Raw genomic sequence first — 17591 nt, 5'->3', positions numbered from 1 at the left:
CTTGATGAAGTGTGCAAGCTAGCGATTCTTGTTTCCTTTTGCAATGTGCAAGTTGCAAGTTTTTGCATTTTCTTGACTTGTGCAAGCTAGTTATCTCTCCCTTTGTCATTGTCAAAAAGAAGGGAAGAATACAATTTTGTATCTCTTTTTCCCTTTACATCAATTTTCAAATTATGACAAAGGTAAAGTATCAACCTTATTTCAACTTGTGCATCATTATAGTTTCAATTTACAACATGCACAATTTTAAAACTTTACATATCATCCTTACTCTATGCATGATACCAAATCATCATTCATAATTACATTAATATTAGCAACAAATCATAGTATTTCAAATCATGATGGTATTAATTTGTCAAATTGTATCCTACCATGCATGATCATAACTTTTCCCTCTTTTATCATTGTAAACAATAAAGAATAAGGGAAGAACAAAATAGTGTAAAATATTTCAACCATTTCAAGGCATATAAGCCATAGATACAAAGACATCATGTCATGAAAGATAGGACCTCTTGAATTCCAAATGACATGATTCATATAGTAAATCTCTTCTTTAAATAAAATATCAAAAATTGTAGTATACAAAGAAGAGATCTTGATTAAAACAATCTCAAGTAATAAATTCAAGAACTCACAAGAAAATTCATGATTCATTTGACAAAGAGATTATTGATTCATAAATCTCAAGAATATGTGAAAGATTTGGATAAAGGGTCATTCAAATTTAACTCATCAAAATCATTTTCATGGTCCAAGAGTATCATAAAGGTGACATAAATAGATTCATTAATCTCCTTTTTGAAAAAATCGATAAGTAGGAAAAATAAATTTTTCAAGGAGAAACCTTTTCTCTTTTTAGTTGTTTCAATTCATGTGATTTATTTCATTTATGCTAAATAAAAATGTGCATCAACGTTTAAAACCGAAAGTGCAAGATTTTTTATGTCAAAGATCAATAAGCCACTTTCATTACCGTAAAAATCGATAATCCATAAATATCAAGAATCATCATGTATAATTTCGAAATATAAACTTACTAAGCATGATATAAAATCATCATTACATTATTTCATCAAGCATGATTTCGTAAAGTATTTTCAATTAAATACGAAGATCATCAAGATACACATTATCACTTTATCACATCATTAAAACATCTAGCATGATTTAAGTCTAATATTTTATTCCTTTATCATATGTAATTTTCATAATTATTTTCAAAATTACTAGCATGATAAGCATGATTCCTAATTTTTTACATTTTCATTACATTATTAAACATGCAAATTTTAAGAAAAATATTTTTTTAAACTAACTAAAAAAAAATACATCATGAAAAGCATTATGTAATTTCGAAATAAATTAAGGGCATATTGATTACGTCATCGTCGAAAGCCGTTAAGTTATAGTTCACCACTTCGCTTTTGTTGATTTTCTCCTCATCTTCGGAGGAGCTCGATTCATCTTTTGGCAACTTCTTCTTGTGTTCATAGCAAGTAGTTTCATTCTTTTTGTTCTTTAATTTTTGTTTAATGAGCTTTTTAAATTTCATAGTGATGAATTCAAGTTCACCATCACTTGAGCTTATGCTCGAATGCTCTTCATGTGTTCTAAGTCCAAAATCCTTCCTGTTCTTTGGAAGATGGTTCTTAAGTTCTCTACGTACATTGCACGTCAATTCATAAGTCATTAAAGACCCTATTAGTTCATTAATCGAAAAGGTATTCAATTTTTTTGATTCTTGAATTGTCGTTACTTTTGAATCCCAATTCTTAGTAAGAGAACATAAAATTTTATTCACAAGTTCAATATTCGAAAAACTTTTACCAAGAGCTTTTAAACCATTGACGACATATGTAAAACAGGTGTACATGTCAACAATGGTTTCGCTTGGCTTCATTCGAAAAAGTTTAAAATCATGCATTAAAAATTTAATTTTTGAATCTTTAACTTTGCTAGTGCCTTTATGTGCGATTTTGAGAGTACGCCATATGTCAAAAGCCATTTCACATATAGAAATCCGATTAAACTTAGTTTTCTGTTAGAACCCTTGCAGATTCTAAACTTGGGGTTGATCTCTTTAGGGGATCGGCCTCCTTGGAACTCTATAGGGGTTCCTCCCTCCAATTGCTGCTCAAAGGCTGCAGAAAAGATTCATTTATTGCTTGAGAAAAGAGGAGGAATACATGGCTATTTATAGGGCTTCTAAACCCTAACTCCTAATAGGACTCCTACTTAAGACTCTTACTTCTAACCAACTCCTAATAGGACTCCTACTCAAGACTCCTATTCCCTTACAACTCCTAATTCTTCTCTAAGAAAAAACCTCCTACATGAATGTACCTCTCAATTAGGACTCTCCTAACTAGAGTCCTAACAGAATGTCCCTCTCAATTAGGACTCTCCTAGCTAGAGTCCTAACAGAATGTCCCTCTCAATTAGGACTCTCCTAGCTAAAGTCCTAACAGTTTTACATGAATGTCCCTCTCAATTAGGACTCTCCTAGCTAGAGTCCTAACAAACCCGCCCTCTTCAAATAAGCCTTGTCCTCGAGGCTGACGATTCATGAATTTTGGGAATTTGATCTTCAAGTCATCATAGTTCTCCAAAGTGGCATCTTCTGTTAGTAAGTTTGCCCACTGTATTAGCAATTCAGTAGTGGATCGTTGTCGTCGAGTCATAATCCGTCGATCAATAATGGCACTTGGCTGAGTCTGAAGTCCTCCTTGGGTAGTCATATTTGGTGGGTGGCTTTGGGCTATCTCCAAGCACCTATTTACAACTTCTGTCTAGCCGTCGGTTTGTGAGTGATATGTCATACTCCTTTTCAATTTAGTACTCTTATAGTGTAATTCTTTTGAGTCCCAATTGTAATGAGCTACGGAGCTTGGTGCTTCCTCCAATTTTTTTATAATCTTACTAGTCTCTGAATCTTCCTGCCATTCCATGTTAATATCCTTAAGGAAGTCGCTGGTCGGAAGTGAAATGGCCAAAACTTCAGCTTGCTCGGGTAGTTGTGAAAGCGCATCTGCAAGAACATTCTCTTTCCCCTTTTTGTAAGTTATTTCATAATCAAATCCAAGAAGTTTTGTTACCCAGTTTTGCTGCTCAGGGGATGATATCTTTCGCTCCAAAAACTACTTGAGGCTTTTATGGTCGGTTTTAATTTGAAATCGTCGACCAATCAAGTAGGGTCTCCACCTCGTTGCTACGCGCACAATGGCGAGCATCTCCTTATCATATGTTGACTTATTTTGATGGGAGGGAGATAATGCCTTGCTAGTGTATGCGAGTGGTCGACCATCTTGCATGAGAATTGCTCCAATTCCGACTCCAGATGCGTCGGCCTCAATAATGAAGGGTCGGTTGAAATCTGGTAGTGTTAGCACCGGCGTCGTCGTCATGGCTGCCTTAAGTTTGTCGAAGGCAATGGAGGCTCTGTCCGACCATTGGAAGACATCTTTTTTCAAAAAGGAAGTAAGTGGTGCACTGATCTCTCCATAGTTTTTCACGAACTTGCAGTAGTAGCTTGTTAAACCCAGAAAGCCATGTAGCAATTTTATGTTCCTCGGGGTCAGCCAATTTTGCATTGCTCCAATTTTGAAGGGGTCTACTGCCACACCTTCCTCTGATATGATATGCCCAAGATATTCCACCTTCTTTTGAAGAAAGCAAAAATTCATAGTGGTTATTGTGTGTTCAAAAGGTGGTTTTCGGTATGTCTTCTTCGCATACTCGTATTTGATGATACCCGGATCGAAGGTCCAGCTTTGTGAAGATTTGTGCTCCCTTTCATCTTGCAACTCATCTACTACTGGAATAGGGTATTTATCCTTGATGGTTATGTCATTGAGAGTTCGGTAAACAACACATAATCGCCATATTCCATCCTTCTTTCGTATGAGGAGCACCGGTGAAGCGTAGGGGCTACAACATGGCCGAATAACTCCTGTTTTGAGCATATCTTTTACAATCCTTTCTATTTCATCCTTCTGGAGATGTGGATACTGATATAGCTGAGCATTTGCTGGAGATTGGCCGGGAAGAATCGTTATACAATGATCATGCCGACGGGTAAGAGGTAGGTTGCGTAGTTCGTCAAATATATCTGAAAATTCAGCAAGCAAAGGAAGTAGATTTGGATCTTCCAATTTTGTTGGCTCTCCCTTAGTTTGCTGCTTAAGTTGTACCAAAAAGCCACTGCATGCTTTATGCAAAACCTTCTTCATTTGTTGTGTGCAAATCATCGTTACGTCGCCCCCACGTTTCCCGTGCAGTATCACATGTTTCTCCTTACTGTAAAATTTCATAATTAGTTTCATAAAATTCCAAGAAAAATCACCTAATGTTGTCAACCATTTAATTCTGAGCATGGCCTCATGATCATCAAGAGGGAGAAGGAAGAAATCTGTAATTATCTCTTGGTCCTGCAGCAATAGTTTATCCTACGGGCGCTTACGATCACAATTCAAAATCCGTCCGTCGACGACCTTAACGTCAAACCTGCTGCAATTCTCAATAGGTAAGTTCATATGGACAGCAACCTTACTATTTAGGAAGTTATTAGTGCTGCCCGTGTCGATGAGAACAGTGATCGGTTGTTGTTTGAGAAGGCCTCCAACTTTCATCGTTTGCGGGTTTGAGTAGCCAGCTAGTGTATGTACCGTAACTTCGGTCGGTTGTGGTTCTTCTTCTGCATCTTCTTCTTTATGTTCAAGGCTCTCTTTTGGATATTCAATGACCTCTTCTTCTATCGGTTCAATCATAAGAAGTCCCCCTTTACTACAGCGATGCTCATGGCTCCACGGCTCGTCACAATGCCAACATAACCCCTTCGCAGATCGCTCCTGAAGCTCTTCTCTTGTCAACCTTTTTGGTGCAGGGACTCGGTCAACAGTAGGGGGGGCTAAGGGCTTCAATATTACTGGTTGAGGAGTGACCCTAGTCCTTCGAGCTTCAAGGTTCAATTGCTCCTCTTGATGTCGTGCGAAAGAGATGGCTGACATAAGCGTGTCCGGTTGTCGCGCTTTAACTTCTCCTCGGATCTCCGGCTTCAAGCCCTCAATAAAGGTCCTCAATAGCTGTTTTTGAGACCAATCAAGAGTTTGATTAGATAACCTTTCAAACCTGGTTTGGTAGTCCTGAATGGTGGAGGTTTGTCGGAAGCGGATCAGCAGTCCTTCTTTGAATTGTTGCCATGAAAGGACTCCATAAGTATGTTCAAACCAGTCAAACCACTGTATAGCATCCCCTTCAAGATGTATAGCTGCAATTTTCACCATAGATGCATCCGCGGTTTTGTGGTACCGAAAATATCACTCCGCGTGCAAGATCCAACCAATCGGGTCTCCTTCTTCCCATCTAGGGAAGTCCACCCTTATGCGTGGATAGTTGGGATCGATCATAGAGCCTCCCCTCCCTTGGAACTCATCTCTTTGGGCCTGGTGCGATTGGGCAAAGCTCTCTCCGTGATATGATTTTTTCGGGCTTAGTAGTCGGCCCAATCTGAGTTCGGTAAAGAGCGTCCGAATCTTATCCTCCATTCGTGCCTCCAAGGCTTCGAATTTAGCATCAATTGCCTCCTTAGATGCCATAGTATATGCCTCCAAATCTATGATGTTAAGATCTCTCTTTTGTTGTCAGGTTAAAGGGATGTATAGGTTGAGAAAAGTGATGGTCGAAAGGGTTGGTGGATCGTTGGATGTAGGCTATGATTTAGGGTTGTTTTGTGGCTGTTTTGGGTGTAGTTTGAGGGTATGGTTTGGTGGAGTTTTAGGGCTATGGATGAAAGTTTTGGATCTGTGGTAGATGGCAGCAAAGGTTTGAGAGAAATCAGTGGAAGTTGCAGCAAGTATGTGCTGTCTTGTAAGAGCAGAATTATCGTCGAAGAAACAGCGGTTTCTCGACGTAATTTCCACCAAAAACTTGAGAGAATTGAGGAGGGAATTGATAGAAAAATCACAGTTTATATGACAGCAAGGATGACTAATTTAATCAAGAAAATTTCGGCAGTATAATAGCAAGGAAATTGGTGCAAGTTGCGATAGCAGAATTATCGTCGAAAAATTTCAGCAGTTTACGATGAAAATTTATAACAACACAAAAATCGGTTTTAGAGATGAATTCCTCAATAGATCAATCTTAGATGGAAGCCAAGATGATCTATATAAAGTGTATAAGAAATTTCATTCAAAAAAGATTGCAAATAGATGGGTTAAGGCAACAATATGCGGCTGAAATTTTCTGCAGCATAGATTTTTAAGTATAGCAGATTGGACGTAAAAGATCAGAAGTTTATATTGAGAATTTTTTGATGAAACCAAAGGGAAATCCACTATTAGGAAGTGTCAAAGCTATCATAAAAATTTCGTAGAGATTTGAATAGAAACAATGTAGTATCAAGATCAAAAAATCAGTGCTATGCGGCTGAAATTTTACGGTGCAGATTTTCAAGTATAGCAGATTAGATGTAAAATATCAATGGTTAATTTGAGAATTTTTTGACAAAACCAAAGGGAAATCTGCTGTTAGGAAGTGTCAAAGATGTCATAAAATTTCGTGTAGATTTGGATAGAAAAAACATAGTAGCAAGATCAAACAGACAGTGCTATACGGTTGGAATTCTGCAATGTATCTTTCGTCGTAGAGATGAAAACTTTATGACGAAAAGTTTATGCAGCAATATAGGAATAATTTTTTTGGGATTTTCAAATAAAGATAACTAAATTGCAGCAGCAGTAAGGTAGAAAACCAGAACCTGTTGCAATTCACGGGGAGATCAAAGGATGATCTGTGGTGGTGGAGATGATGGCGGAATTCGGCGATGATCTTTTAAGCAATTGTGGGAATTGCTTTGGGCGGTTGTTGAGGGCTCATGGATGGCAGTGGAAGGGCAGCGAGATGCCAAGAACGCTGCTCTGATACCAGGTGTTAGAACCCTTGCAGATTCTAAACTTGGGGTTGATCTCTTTAGGGGATCGGCCTCCTTGGAACTCTATAGGGGTTCCTCCCTCCAAGTTGCTGCTCAAAGGCTGCAGAAAAGATTCATCTATTGCTTGAGAAAAGAGGAGGAATACATGGCTATTTATAGGGCTTCTAAACCCTAACTCCTAATAGGACTCCTACTTAAGACTCTTACTTCTAACCAACTCCTAATAGGACTCCTACTCAAGACTCCTATTCCCTTACAACTCCTAATTCTTCTCTAAGAAAAAACCTCCTACATTAATGTCCCTCTCAATTAGGACTCTCCTAACTAGAGTCCTAACAGAATGTCCCTCTCAATTAGGACTCTCCTAGGTAGAGTCCTAACAGAATGTCCCTCTCAATTAGGACTCTCCTAGCTAAAGTCCTAACAGTTTTACATGAATGTCCCTCTCAATTAGGACTCTCCTAGCTAGAGTCCTAACATTTTCTCTAAAGCCCAAAACAAGGTATTCATAGCCTTTACATTTAGAGAAAAAGTCTTCTTCTCCAAATCATTCCAATTAATAGGAAGAGAAGACATTTGAAAACCAAATTCGACTATGTGCCATAAATCGAGATTCAATGAAAATAAGAAAACTCTCATTTGAGTATTTCAATAAGTATAGTTCATCCCATTGAAAAAGGGAGGATGAATGAGAGAGTGACCCTCTTGAAAGCCAAAAAGAGTCATTTCTCTTTGGGTGTTAAACCAAATAAGAAAACGAGGCTCTGATACCAATTGTTAGGAAAGGGGTCGACACTAAGAGGGGGGGGGGGGGGGATGAATTAGTGTAGCGGTAAAAATTATCAATTTAAAACTTCATTACGATTAAATTTGTTTCCGATGAAAAACCGTTTTGTAAAAGTACTAACTTTGAAAGCATACGAAAACGTAGTGAAGGAGGAATTCAGTTTGCAATAAGGTAAATAGCAAGAAGTAAATGCAAACCAGATTATAGAGTGGTTCAGTCGTCGTGACCTATATCCACTTCGTTGATTCCTCTTCCGTCGAGGCCACTGGCATCCACTATCGATCTTCCTTTAATAGGCCAAGATCAACCTCCTTCTTACACCCCTCTTCTCCTTTTACCGGGTTTAGAAGACAACCGTTACAAGCACACACACTTATCCTAAACAGAATTCTAGACCTAGATTAGAGGAAGGGATTTCTTAAGTGATTACGACAACGTTTCTTCACTTTAAAACTCTTTGTGCTTGTGATTGTTAACCAGGGATGAGAGGGGTATTTATAGGCTTCAAGTTGATTCAAACTTCGAGCATAAAAACATCTCATCCTAGGTTTTCTAGGTCCGGGCAGTACCACCGCTAATGTCAGCCTGACACTGACACTGCACTGAGCAGTACCACCGACCAAACTAGCGGTACCATTTCCTGTAGCCTCTCGGAGGTTGTGTCTGGGCGGTACCACCACCCGGACCGGCGGTACCGCCACTTGACACAGTCTCGGAGACTGTGCCATGAAGATGTCACCTCTTGGGGCACTGTTTGGGCCTTTTCATTGGGCCCAAAACAGTTCTTACATGGGCCCAACTAACCCCTAATTGGGTTGGCCCAAATCCAATCATAATTACATGTTAACTATGATTACTAAGACATATTCTAAGCTAAACAAATCTGTAAGTCTTAGTATGTTCCGACGAGCTTCCGGTGAACTTCCGACGATCTCTTGGCAATGTTCCAATGGACTCCCGGCAAGCTCCTGGACTTCACGACGATCTTTTTGGCAAGTTCCGATGAGCTTTTTTGGCAAGCTCCGAGACTTCTCAACTGGTTCCGACGAAACTTTCGACGAACTTTCGGACTTCCGACGAACTCTCAAACTCCCAATAAAATCGTGTCCTTAACTCCGAGACTTCATTTTGCTTTATGCCTTCCTATCATGGTTAATCCTGCACATGTAAAACATACTTCGATCTAGACAATTAATACTAAGTAGTAATCATATTGTCCGGCATGTCATTGGTCCCTCGACCCTTCGTCTGATTCTTCGGTGCATCGTCCTCTCTTGCGACCTATTGCCCAATCGGTCAATTGACTCCGCAACTCCGATATCCTTAGCGCAATATCCACTCTTCTTGGCCTGATGCCCGAATCCATGGCCCGAAGCCTTCTATCGATACGTCGACTGATCCTCCAGCCCGATGTCCAATCTTCTGACATGTTTTCCTCCGAAACAACATGATTCTTCCTGCTTTAATTATCTCATCCTAGTCGAAGCATCCTGCGTCACTCAAAATACAGATCAAATCATAAATACAATCAATTGGTTTCATCATCAAAATATGAGATTAAACAATCTCTTCCTTTTTGATGATGACAACCAATTGATGATGAAGTTAACCTTAATATACCATATTGATAGAACCTTGAATTCAAGTCATTGTAAATTTTATCATGAATATTTGCAACACGTCATCATACATAACATGATCATACATCCCCCCCTTTGTTATCAACAAAAAAGAGAAGTCCAATTCTCATGTGTTTAGAAGTACAAGTTCAAATCATTGCATATTAAACATAATTTTTAATTTAATCATTATACAATATAGCAATAATTAAAGATGTGCAAGTTTAGCATGTTTGCTTTTCTTGAGATAGCAACTTTTTGCTTCTCTTTAAATTATAAGCTAGCAATTTTTACGATGTTCAAGAAAGCAACTCTTGCTTCTTGAAATATGCAAGTTTATAAAATTTGCTAGGTGTGCAAGTTTAGTATGTTTTGCTTCTTGAGATTGGCAAGATAGCAATTTTTGGTGATGTTCAAGATAGTAATTTTTTCTTCTTCTTAAAATGTATAACTTAGCACACATTGTTTCTTGGCCCGAAGCCTTCTGTCAATACGTCGACCGATCCTCCGGCCCGACGTCCAATCTTCTGACATGTTTTCCTCCGACCCAACATGATTCTTCTTGCTTTAATTGTCTCATCTTGATTGAAGTATCCTACGTCACTCAAAGCATAGATCAAATCATAAATACTATCAATTGGTTTTATCATCAAAATACGAGATTCAACATCTTGTCCTTAGACATGAGACACTAAGGCTGTCCTATATGAGTACTCCACTCTTTGATACCAGACTTATAGGTTTGGAGGTTCCAGATCTAATACAACCTTTCATTGGGAGTGGCAGCCAACCTTATGAGCGCTATTGAGTGACGAAAGAGGATCATCCACTCTCGGTATCATAAGAGGAATATCCTATGTGTTTTTCTCAAACAAATCCTTCGTCAAGGTTATTCAGATTAAGAGAGAAAGAGTTCTCTAGGAAAATCTGATTAGAGTGAGACTCGAAAAGAAACTATATGGTCCTAACAGCACCATGCCCAGTATATAGTCTCTAGGATATTAGATGGATGAGGGACTATAGGTACATGATAACTAAGGATAAATAGGTTCAAACGATTGGATTCTCCTTTATCATTTGGGGACTACGGTGTAGTGGCCTAGTACATCTACAGTTGATGAGTCGAGTGAATTATTATGGAGATAATAATTCACTGAGCTAGAAGGAGATCTGATAGGTATGACTCATGGCAAGCTCGATATTAGGCATAAAGGGTCATACATATATGGTAGGCATTGCGACGAGTAGAGGTTCGGATATGAGATATCCGCCGGAGCCCCTATCTTATTAGACATCCAATAAACCCTTGAATTATTGGATCCCTTGGATGAGATCCAATAAGAGCTAATAAAACATTATTAGGTAGAGGCTTGGGTAATTGGATGGAGATCTATTACCCAATAGGGTATGATTCATTAGGGTTAAGTGGGGGCCTCTATAAATAAGAGGGAACTAAAGGCCCATAGATTGGGGCTTCTTGGTTGTCATCTCCTATTCTCCTCTCCCCTTCTTCTTAGTTAACAAGCGTGGCGATTTGAGGAGCATCGTCGCGGCCCTACTGTGTGGATCACTACTAGAGAGGAGGACGCTTAACCTTCTTAATCCTCTTATACAATGTTAGGACTCTAGCTAGGAGAGTCCTAATTGAGAGGGACATTCATGTAAAACCTACCTAAGCTGACCCCTATTAAAGAGGTGAAGTGGCCGGCTAGGGTTAGGAGGTTATTTCTTAGAGATGAATTAGGAGTTGTAAAGGAATAGGAGTCTTGAGTAGAAGTCCTATTAGGAGTTGGTTAGAAGTAGAAGTCCTATTAGGAGTTAGGGTTTAGAAACCCTATAAATAGCCATGTATTCCTCCTCTTTTGATAAGCAATAGATGAATCTTTTCTGCAGCCTTTGAGCAGCAACTTGGAGGGAGGAACCCCTATAGAGTTCCAAAGAGGCTGATCCCCTAAAGAGATCAACCCCAAGTTTAGAATCTGCAAGGGTTCTATCACCTGGTATCAGAGCAGCGTTCTTGGCATCTTGCTGCCCTTCCACAGCCATCCATCAACCCTCCACAACCGCTCAAAGCAATTCCCACAATTTCTTAAAAGATCGTCATCAAATTCTATCATCATCTCCACCACCACTAATCATCCTTTGATCTCCCCATGAATTGCAACAGGTTCTGATTTTCTACCTTACTGCTGCTGCAATTTAGTTATCCTTATTTGAAAATCCTAAAAAACCTATTCCTATATTTCTGCATAAACTTTTCGTCATAAAGTTTTCATCTCTACGACGAAAGATACATTGCATAATTCCAACCGTATAGCACCGTCTGTTTGATCTTGCTACTATGTTTTTTCTATCCAAATCTCTATGAAATTTTTATGACATCTTTGACACTTCCTAACAGCAGATTTCCCTTTGGTTTTGTCAAAAAATTCTCAAATTAACCATTGATATTTTACATCTAATCTGCTATACTTGAAAATCTGCACCGTAAAATTTCAGCCGCATAGCACTGATTTTTTGATCTTGATACTACATTGTTTCTATCCAAATCTCTACGAATTTTTTATGATAGCTTTGACACTTCCTAATAGTGGATTTCCCTTTGTTTTCATCAAAAAATTCTCAATATAAACTTCTGATCTTTTACGTCCAATCTGCTATACTTAAAAATCTATGCTGCAGAAAATTTCAGCCGCATATTGTTGCCTTAACCCATCTATTTGCAATCTTTTTTGAATGAAATTTCTTATACACTTCATAGATCATCTTGGCTTCTATCTAAGATTGATCTATTAAGAAATTCATCTCTAAAAACGATTTTATGTTGCTGCAAATTTTCGTCGTAACCCGCTGAAATTTTTCGACGAGAATTCTGCAATCGCAACTTGCACCAATTTCCTTGCTGTTATACTGCCAAAATTTTCTTGATTAAATTAGATATCCTTGCTTTCATATAAACTGTGATTTTGCTATTAATTCCCTCCTCAATTCTCTCAAGTTTTTGGTGGAAATTATGTCGAGAAACCATTGTTTTTTCGATAACAATTCTACTCTTACAAGACAACACATTCTTGCTGTAACTTTCACTGATTTCTATCAAACCTTTGCTACCATCTACCACAGATCCAAAACATTCATGCATAGCCCTAAAACTCCACCAAACCACAACCTCAAACTGCACCCAAAATAGCCACAAAACAATCCTAAACCGTAGCCTACATCCACCAATCCACCAACCCTTTCGACCATCACCTCTCTCAACCAATACATGCCTTTAACCCGACAACAATAGAGAGATCTTAACATCACAGATTTGGCGGCATATACTATGGCATCTGAGGAGGTAATCAATACTAAATTTGAAGCCTTCGAGGTGCGAATGAAGGATAAGATTCGGATGCTCTTTACCGAACTCAGATTGGGCCGACCACTAAGCCCGAAGAAATCACATCAAGGAGAGAGCTTTGCCCAATCACACAAAGCCCGAAGATATGACTTCCAAGAGAGGGGAAGCTCTATGACCGACCCCAACTATCCGTGCATGAGAGTGGACTTCCCTAGATGGGAAGAAGGAGACCCAATTGGTTGGATCTCGCGCGCGGAGCGATATTTTCGGTACCATAAAACCGCAGATGCATCTATGGTGAAAATTACAGCTATACATCTTAAAGGGGATGCTATACAGTGGTTTGACTGGTTTGAACATACTTATGGAGTCCTTTCATGGCAACAATTCAAAGAAAGACTGCTGATCCGCTTCAGACCAACCCTCAATGAATATTGACGGACAACTAGCAAAGATCCGACAAACCTCTACCATTCAAGAGTACCAAACCAGGTTTGAAAGGTTATCTAATCAAACTCATGATTGGTCTCAAAAACAGCTATTAAGGACCTTCATTGAGGGTTTGAAGCCGGAGATCCGAGGAGAAGTTAAAGCGCGACAACCATATACGCTTATGGCAGCCATCTCTTTTGCACGACATCAAGAGGAGCAATTGAACCTTGAAGCTCAGAGGACTAAGGTCGCTCCTCAACCAGTAATATTGAAGCCCTCAGCCCCCCTACTATCGACCAATTCTCTACAGCAAAGAGGTTAATAAGAGAAGAGCTTTGGGAGTGATATGCAAAGGGGTTATGTTGGCATTGTGACGAGCCGTGGAGCCGTGAGCATCACTGTAGTAAAGGGAGACTTCTTATGATTGAACCAATAGAAGAAGAGGTCATTGAACATCAGGAAGAGAGCCTTGAACATGAAGAAGAAGCAGAAGAAGAGCCACAACCGACCGAAGTTACTATACATACACTAGCCGGCAACTCAAACCCGCAAACGCTGAAAGTTGGAGGCCTTCTCAAACAACAACCGATCACTGTTCTCATCGACACGGGCAGTACTAATAACTTTCTAAATAGTAAGGTTACTATCAAAATGGCCTTACCTATCGAGAATTGTAACATGTTTGACATTAAGGTCCCCGATGGATGGATTTTGAAGTATGATCGTAGGCGACCGCAAGTGAAATTGTTGATGATCATGAGGCCTTACCAAGAGATAATTGCATATTTCTTCCTTCTCCCTCTTGATGATCATGAGGCCATGCTCATAATTAAAAGGTTGATGACATTAGGTGATATTTCTTGGAATTTTATGCAACTAATTATGAAATTTTACAGTAAGGAGAAACATGTGATATTGAATGGGAAACGTGGGGGCGACATAACGACGATTTGCACATAACAAATGGAGAAGGTTTTGCATAAAGCATGCAGCAGATTTTTGATACAACTTTAGCATCAAACTAAGGGAGAGCCAATACAATTTGAAGATCCAAACCTACTTCCTTTGCTTGCTGAATTTTCAGATATATTTGACGAACCGTACAACCTACCTCTTACCTGTCGGCATGATCATTATATAATGATTCTTTCAAGAAAACCTCCAGCAAATACTCGACCAAATCAATATCTACATCTCCAGAAGGATGAAATAGAGAGGATTATAAAAGAGATGCTTGAAACAGGAGTTATTCGGCCATGTTGCAACCTTTATTCTTCACCGGTGCTACTTGTACGCAAGAAGGATGGAACATGACGAATATGCGTTGACTACCGAGCTCTCAATGGCATAACCATCAAGGACAAATACCTTATTCCAATAGCAGATGAATTGCTAGATGAAAGGGAGCACAAATCTTTACAAAGCTGGACCTTTGATCCGGGTATCATCAAATATGAGTGTGCGAAGAAGACATACCGAAAACCATCTTTTAAACACACAACAACCACTACGGATTTTTACTTTCTTCAACAGAAGGTGGAATATCTTGGGCATATCATATCAGAGGAAGGTGTGACAGTGGACCCCTTCAAAATTGAAGTAATGCAAAACTAGCCTACCCCGAGGAACATAAAATTGCTACATGGCTTTCTGGGTTTAACAGGCTACTATCGTAAGTTCGTGAAAAACTATGGAAAGATCAATGCACCACTTACTTTCTTACTGGAAAAAGAAGTCTTCCAATGGTTAGACAGAGCCTCCGCTGCCTTCGACAAACTTAAGGCAGTCATGACGACGACGCCGGTACTAACACTACCAGATTTCAACCGACCCTTTATTATTGAGGCCGACGCATCTGGAGTCGGAATTGGAGTCATTCTCATGCAAGATGGTCGACCACTCGTAGACACTAGCAAGGTATTATCTCACTCCCATCAAAATAAGTCAACATATAATAAGGAGATGCTCGCCATTGTGCGCGCAGCAACGAGGTGGAGACCCTACTTGATTGGTCGACGATTTCAAATTAAAACCAACCATAAAAGCCTCAAGTACTTTTTGGAGCGAAAGATATCATCCCCTGAGCAGCAAAAATGGATGCGCTTTCGCAGCTACCCAAGCAAGCTGAAGTTTCGGCCATTTCACTTTCGACCAGCGACTTCTTTGAGGATATTAAGATGGAATGGCAGGAAGATTCAGAGACTAGTAAGATTATATAAAAATTGGAGGAAGCACCAAGCTCCGTAGCTCATTACAATTGGGACTCAAAAGAATTACACTATAAGGGATGCATTGTGCTAACCTAGCACTGTAGAAGTCTAAAGCTAACTCATAATGCAAAAAAAAAGAAGGCACCCACTGGAAGTCTCTTCAATTAATGTCAAACAATAAAACAGGTAAAAGTACAAAGTAGGTAGATAATATAACTTGGTTCGTAGAAATGAGCGGCTGCACATACACCTAAGTAAACAACCAACTATCAGAATATAGTGAACTACACACTTCATTACCTTACAAGACAGCATTTTTAAAGAAAGAATCTGTTATGTTCCATTCCCACTCCAAAACGATGTTATTACTCATCATTTTCTCATACAGCACAAACAATCCGCCCTAAGATACGGGCACTCGCCAATGGTTCAACTAGGGTAAGGACTAGACTATAGCTGCACTGTTAGGACTCTAGCTAGGAGAGTCATAATTGAGAGGGACATTCATGTAAAACCTACCTAAGCCGACCCGACCCCTATTAAAGAGGTGAAGAGGCCGGCTAGGGTTAGGAGGTTGTTTCTTAGAGAAGAATTAGGAGTTGTAAAGGAATATGAGTCTTGAGTAGAAGTCCTATTAGGAGTTGGTTAAAAGTAGGAGTCTTAAGTACGAGTCCTATTAGGATTTAGGGTTTAGAAACCCTATAAATAGCCTTGTATTCCTCCCCTTTTGATAAGCAATAGATGAATCTTTTCTGCAGCCTTTGAGCAGCAACTTGGAGGGAGGAACCCCTATAGAGTTCCAAGAAGGCCGATCCCCTAAAGAGATCAACTCCAAGTTTAGAATCTGTAAGGGTTCTAACACCTGGTATCAGAGCAACGTTCTTGGCATCTCGCTGCCCTTCCACTACCATCCATCAGCCCTCCACAACCGCCCAAAGCAATTCCCACAATTGCTTAAAAGATCGTCGCTGAATTCCGCCATCATCTCCACCACCACGGATCATCCTTTGATCTCCCCGTGAATTGCAACAGGTTCTAGTTTTCTACCTTACTACTGCTGCAATTTAGTTATCCTTATTTGAAAATCCCAAAAAAATTATTCCTATATTGATGCATAAACTTTTCGTCATAAAGTTTTCATCTCTACGACGAAAGATACATTGCAAAATTCCAACCGTATAGCACCGTCTATTTGATCTTGCTACTGTGTTTTTTCTATCCAAATCTCTACGAAATTTTTATGACATCTTTGACAATTCCTAACAGCAGATTTCCCTTTGGTTTTGTTAAAAAATTCTTAATATAAACTACTGATATTTTACGTTTAATTTGCTATACTTGAAAATCTGCACTGTAAAATTTCAGCCGCATAGCACTGTTTGTTTGATCTTGATACTATGTTGTTTCTATCCAAATCTCTACGAAATTTTTATGATAGCTTTGACACTTCCTAACAGTGGATTTCCCTTTAGTTTCATCAAAAAATTCTCAATATAAACCATTGATCTTTTACGTCCAATCTGCTATACCTAAATATTTGTGCTGCAGAAAATTTCAGCCGCATATTGTTGCCTTAACCCATCTATTTGCAATCTTTTTTGAATGAAATTTCTTATACACTTCATAGATCATCTTGGCTTTCATCTAAGATTGATCTATTGAGGAATTCATCTCTAAAACCGATTTTGTGTTGCTGTAAATTTTCATCGTAAACCACTGAAATTTTTCGACGAGAATTCTGCTATCACAACTTGCACCAATTTCCTTGCTGTTATACTGCCGAAATTTTCTTAATTAAATTAGTCATCCTTGCTGTCATATAAACTGTGATTTTGCTATCAATTCTCTCCTCAATTCTCTCAAGTTTTTGGTGGAAATTACGTCGAGAAACCGCTGTTTCTTCGACGACAATTCTGCTCTTACAAGACAGCATATACTTGCTGCAACTTCCACTGATTTCTATCAAACCTTTGTTGTCATCTACCACAGATCCAAAACTTGCATCCACAGCCCTAAAACTCCACCAAACCACACCCTCAAACTGCACCCAAAATAGCCACAAAACAAGCCTAAACCGTAGCCGACATCCACCAATCCACCAACCCTTTCGACCATCACCTCTCTCAACCAATACATGCCTTTAACCTGACAACAAAAGAGAGATCTTAACATCACAGATTTGGCGGCATATACTATGGCATCTGAGGAGGTAATCAATGCTAAATTTGAAGCCTTCGAGGTGCGAATGGAGGATAAGATT

Source organism: Musa acuminata, chromosome BXJ1-10, assembly GCF_036884655.1.
Source record: "Musa acuminata AAA Group cultivar baxijiao chromosome BXJ1-10, Cavendish_Baxijiao_AAA, whole genome shotgun sequence".
NCBI classification, from domain to species: Eukaryota; Viridiplantae; Streptophyta; class Magnoliopsida; order Zingiberales; family Musaceae; genus Musa; species Musa acuminata.
Note: the sequence above shows the minus strand (reverse complement) of the source record.